Source organism: Podarcis muralis, chromosome 11 (assembly GCF_964188315.1).
Source record: "Podarcis muralis chromosome 11, rPodMur119.hap1.1, whole genome shotgun sequence".
In the NCBI taxonomy this organism is placed as follows: Eukaryota; Metazoa; Chordata; class Lepidosauria; order Squamata; family Lacertidae; genus Podarcis; species Podarcis muralis.
The window spans coordinates 51,375,678-51,381,381 of NC_135665.1; positions in this window are offsets into that span (position 1 = coordinate 51,375,678).

The following is a 5,704-nucleotide window of genomic DNA, read 5'->3' on the forward strand; positions in this document are numbered from 1 at the left end:
CAATATTTTGTACATTCACTTTTCCTTGAATAAAATGCGGTGAAAGTTGTTATAACAACAACAACAACAACAACAATAACAAAGTATTACTTCCTTGAGAAGTGAGTGGGTGGCATGTCTCACAGTGTTCCATATTCCAGTGAGTAGCACATCTCACAGATCCATACGAGTGAAAATGGCTAAATGGTCATCACTTGGGAGGAATGCTGTACTTTCACCTGCATTGCAGGTCACACACTGTGCAGGGTGTAACTAGATCAACCTTTGTCAACCTGAATCCTTCCAAATGTTTTGGACTATAACTCTCATCAGCCCCAACCAGCACAAGCTGGTGAAGGCTGAACAAGATGACCTCCATTTTCCTTCCAGTTCTGTGATTCCAAGCAGCCTTGAAGCCAACCACCTATGCTGAGGAAGCAGCCCCTTTGGGTGAATATGTCAGGTGCTTTTGTACAGTAGAAGGCAGTTCATCTTTAGTGTACAGTGGTAGCTCGGGTTATAGACGCTTCAGGTTACAGACTCTGCTAACCCAGAAATAGTACCTCGGGTTAAGAACTTTGCTTCAGGATGAGAACAGAAATCGTGCAGTGGTGGCGCGGCGGCAGCAGACGGCCTGGTACCTCAGGTTAAGAACAGTTTCAGGTTAAGAATGGACCTCCACAATGAATTAAGTTCTTAACCCGAGGTACCACTGTACTGCAATTAAATAACTCACCTGGAGAGGTGGGCTGTTGTAGATACATGTTTGAGCAAAAAATACCTTCATAGTTGTCTTCAAAATCCCCTAAAGACCTGTGAAACAGTCATAGAAAAGGGGGGGGGGGGCTTGTTAAAAGCCATTTAATAAAATTCTACTTAACTGAGCTGTGTATGAGAAGGCATACAGACCTAGGTATAAAAGCAAGTTTCAAAAAGTAAAAACAATTTATATCAATCAAAAATGTAGCATTACCAGCCACTAAAAGCACAAGCAAATTGAGCAGACTTTGCCTAGTCCCCGCAGGGGGACAAAGATGGCATCAGGCAAATTCCACCATCAGGGAAAAATCACAGAAAGCACCCTCTCTAGTAGCCATTTCAAAAATTCTTCTTCTTCTTCAACTTCTTCTGCAAATGTTTTGTATTATGAACCAGCAGAAATCACACCGGCTTCAGGAGAAACGTGACTTGGACCGTTTTATTTCTATCCCCTGTTTTGTTAAATGTTATTTTTGGAAATATATCAGGGGCTGTCCATTCAAAAGTAAGCAAGCTAATCCTACAATTAAATGTTAAGAGTTAAGGATCGCCAACTTTGAATGTGGAAAGCTAATTTGCCTTGGAATTTCAAAGAGCCTACTAGTGATCTAACAACAGCAGTGAAAATATTTCTAGCCACTAGGTCTTAAAAGTGAAGTGGCCAACTACCCTTTTAATGAGCAGAGGCTCCATGAATAAATGCTGCACAAGGTTCAAAAAAGATGTGCTAAGGCAAGGATGGAGAACCTCTGTCCCTCCAGATGTTCTTGGACTGCAGCTTCCTTCATTCCTGACCACTGACCATGCTGGCTGGGGCTGATGGAGTCCCAACAACCTCGGTGCCACAGGTTCTGCAACCCTGACCTAGAGTTTCTAGGGACAAACTGAATGACTCCCATTCCTTTAGGTGGTGCAGAAATGGGACAGTTCCTAGCCAGATCTTCCCCTGCGCCACTAGTGATGGCAAAGGATACTCCTTCCCCAATCCCTGAAACATGAGAGCTTCACCTACTGAAATTCCTTCTTCAAGGGAATTATTCAACCATTTTAAAATCAGCCCCACATTTACAAGCCCACAGTACCCTTCCAGTGCCAGCTACTTTCTCTTTATTGTTTGCTCTGACATTGGGCCATGGCTGGCTCGCCTTTGTTGCTTTCCATCACTCTTTATCCTTGTACCTTCAAGGGGTTTGTCTCTCTCTCTCTCTCTCTCTCTCTCTCTCTCTCTCTCTCTCTCTCTGTGTGTGTGTGTGTGTGTGTGTGTGTGTCTAGGCTGACTTCCAGCCTTAATTTGATTAGTCAGCTGCAGAATTAGAAACAAGGTAAATTTCTTTTTCTTTCTTTCTTTCTTTCTTTCTTTCTTTCTTTCTTTCTTTCTTTCTGTCTTAGGGTTGCCATGTGTCCTCTTTTTCCAGGACACATGCTCTTTTTCAGGGGTAAAATTTGAGACAAATTGCATTTATTTGCTTTGAATGGCCATCATAGCGTCCTCTTTTTTGCTCTTCAAAATATGGCAGCCCTATTTTTATGCAGGTTTCTTGTGCCGGCCAAAGTATTTGTATAGGTATCCTTCGCTCTGGAAACGTAATATATTGCTACATGCCACCCAACCTCCAAGTGTTGCAAGACGCCAGGGATTTCATCACTTGGGGTTCAGTTTCTTTGGGATTGAGTTCAGGCTAGTGGGGTTTACCTCTCTTTGGACAGACCATGAACTGTAACCAAGACTTGCCCTAAAGCTAAACCATAAACCCCAGCTGTGATGACACACCTAAGCCCAACAAGGGCTCAGTTCAGGGCAGCAGCAAAGTAACTGGAAGAGGAGCAAATCTCGTCTTAGCTCTTTTTTTATCTTGTAAACTGAGTGGAAAATTGGGTATATTTTCCCCTGGCAGAAAGGAGATGCTTGTTTAAAAAAAATACTGCATTTTTGTGTTTTTAAAATATTTTCTAGTTTACATTTTATTTTAATATTGTGTTTTACTTTTGTTTTGTAATTCATCCATAGAGCTTATGCTGAAGGGCCGATACCGGGCCAAATTCAATGTATTACTATTAGTATATTAAGCCCTCAACAGCTTGGGACCAATTTACCTACAGGATCACCTTACCCTTAAATGTGCCCACTCAACTGCTTCCATCAGCGGAATTGGCCCTGCTACAGGTGCCACATAATACCCATTCCAAGTCTGTAAAAATTTGATCACTTAGTGTGTCATTGTGGCAAAACCTGCACTTTGGAACTCCTTGCCTATTGAGATCAAGCAGGTGTCTTCCCTGTACTCTTTTCGGTGCCTGCTAAAAAGCATTCTTGTTTAGGCAAGTTTACCCAGTTGCTTAGAAAGTTGAGGTAATTTTAATCTGTTTTAGTATTTTAACTTGTGTCAGTGTTTTAAGGTACGGTTATGATTTTTTCTTGATTTATCTTTTTGTAAAGCGTTTGAGGTTTTCTATATTCAAGCGGTATATAAATTTAAAGAAATAAGTGACATAAGTATAAATGTAGTTACATAGCCACACACACACACAAATAACACTGAACTATATGGGCCATTGGACGCGGGTGGCGCTGTGGGTTAAACCACAGAGCCTAGGACTTGCCGGTCAGAAGGTTGGTGGTTCAAATCCCCGTGACCGGGTGAGCTCCCGTTGCTCGGTCCCTGCTCCTGCCAACCTAGCAGTTCAAAAGCACGTCAAAGTGCAAGTAGATAAATAGGTACCGCTCCGGCAGGAAGGTAAACGGCGTTTCCGTGCACTGCTCTGGTTCGCCAGAAGCAGCTTAGTCATGCTGGCCACATGACCCGGAAGCTGTACACCGGCTCCCTCGGCCAATAAAGCAAGATGAGCGCCGCAACCCCAGAGTCGACTGGACCTAATGGTCAGGGGTCCGTTTACCTTTATCTATATGGACTATTGATCTGATCCTGCAGGGCTTTTCTTATATATAGACACATAAACCTGTCACAACATTTATTTATTATTTTTGTCTCATGCCTTCTTGAGGAAACTCAAGGTCCCTCTAATAATATTTTCACAACAAATCTGTGGGGTAGGCTGGGCTGAGGAATAGGTAACTGAACTGTTATTACCCAGTGAACTTCATGTAGCTTGACGATAATATCAGCTCTTAACATGCAAGGTAATGACAGCACAGAAAACACATTCCATGACAACAATGTTTGAAGAGAAAAAAACACACCCAAATAAAGTGCTACAGATATTAATGGAAATCACGCAAGATATCTTTCAACTAGATTATTGCTTGTCTGAGAAACATGGTGGTTCAAAGATATCTTGCATTGTGTGTCATGTTCAATTGAAGGATCACAATCTATCTGCTTTGCTTTCTCTGGACCTCAATATGCCCAGAGGCTACTAATGAATTTCCCCTGGGAATAGTATCAAAAGCGTTTGGTGTGTAATAAACACAGCATCGCAGCAGGAGGCTGTCATCCCTCCCACCCACCACCCACATGTCAGATTGCATTTTGGGATCTTCCCTTTTGTTGTCTGACAGAAGGCAGCCCTTGATTAAAATCTACTTGATCAGGATTAAAACAATTCCTAAAAGAAAGTCTGGGATTTATTTTCTAGAATTGGAGCCAGCAGCTACAGAGATGACCTTCAGGTTCAGAACAGGAAGTTTTTATTTCTGTGAATATGTCCCATTTTTCAAGAAATCTTAATTCTATAACAGATTGTGGGAGGGCGGAGAACGAGAACATTGTGGCAGACAATAGCACTTCAGTGATGAGCTTAATGTTGCAATCCTATACCCACTTAACTGGGAATAATAATAAATAATAATAATAATAATAATAATAATAATAATAATAATAAATAACCCATGTTTCACCCTGATAGGACTCCAGGCAGCTTACTACTAAGTAGACAGGTATAGGATTGCCCTGTTAGATACTTTTCTCTCCTTGCCCTTATACCTGGGTGAATTTAGATTTCATGTTGCCAACGACCCTTTCAACCAATGTTTCTTCAAACATTTCCTAAAATGATATGCTAATATCACTCATTTTCTGAGTGCTGATCCTTGTGTAGCCAAAATGGCAAGATCCATGCACAAGAGGGAGGTATTTCCAGGTTTGGGAAAACTCCCAAGGTTTGCAGAAGTATAAAAAAGATATTGAGATGAAAACATCCTTAAAAGGAGTGGTGGGTTAGGGCTGCCTGGAACTCTGACAAGGAAACCTTTTTCTTTCTTTCTTTTGCAAAGGTGAGCCATAGCAGGACGAGACACGGAATTGGGTGGCTGAGCTCCTGAGATAGTTGAAAGAATTGACTTCAGGCTTTGGCGAGAATTTTGGAGATAACTTTCCTTCGGGTTGGGGGGAAGCAAAATATTAACCACATAGATTTTGCAGACAAGCGGTGTGTCATTTTACAATCAATTTATACGCGCTTCACTATGAACTCCTCACGTCATCAATTCGGATAGCAAAACGCTATGTTGCTTGCGTTAACTGCTCACCCCTTAATTTCTTTTTATTTAGGATCGATTCTAAGGCATCGTGAAAAAGTGAAAGGCAATGGGCTGCCATGTATATAATAGAGTGATTATGTTATGTTAGGATCAGGGTTAGACCCTTGCTTAAGTTGCTTCTGCCACAAATAGGAGATGTCACAGATATTGGAGGGCGGGAGAGAGAGAGAACAAGACCTGCGTAAGCGAAAAGCGCGCGCCACAAAATAATGAGGCGTTGATGGTTGCTGGACTTTTAAAGCGAGGGTAGCGAGTGGGCGGGGACTCTGCTCAAACCACGTGGGTCCACAACGCCCTCGCACCCCCCCTCCTCGTCTTGTGGGCGGGGCTGGCTGGGTTACTAGGCAGGAGGGGCGGGGCGATAAAACGAGGCGCCGCCCACCCGGCCGCGGCGCTCTTCGCCTCGCTGGCCGCGCTCTGGCCCCGCCCACCCCCCGGGAGCCTCGGCCAATCAGGTAGCGCCCTGTT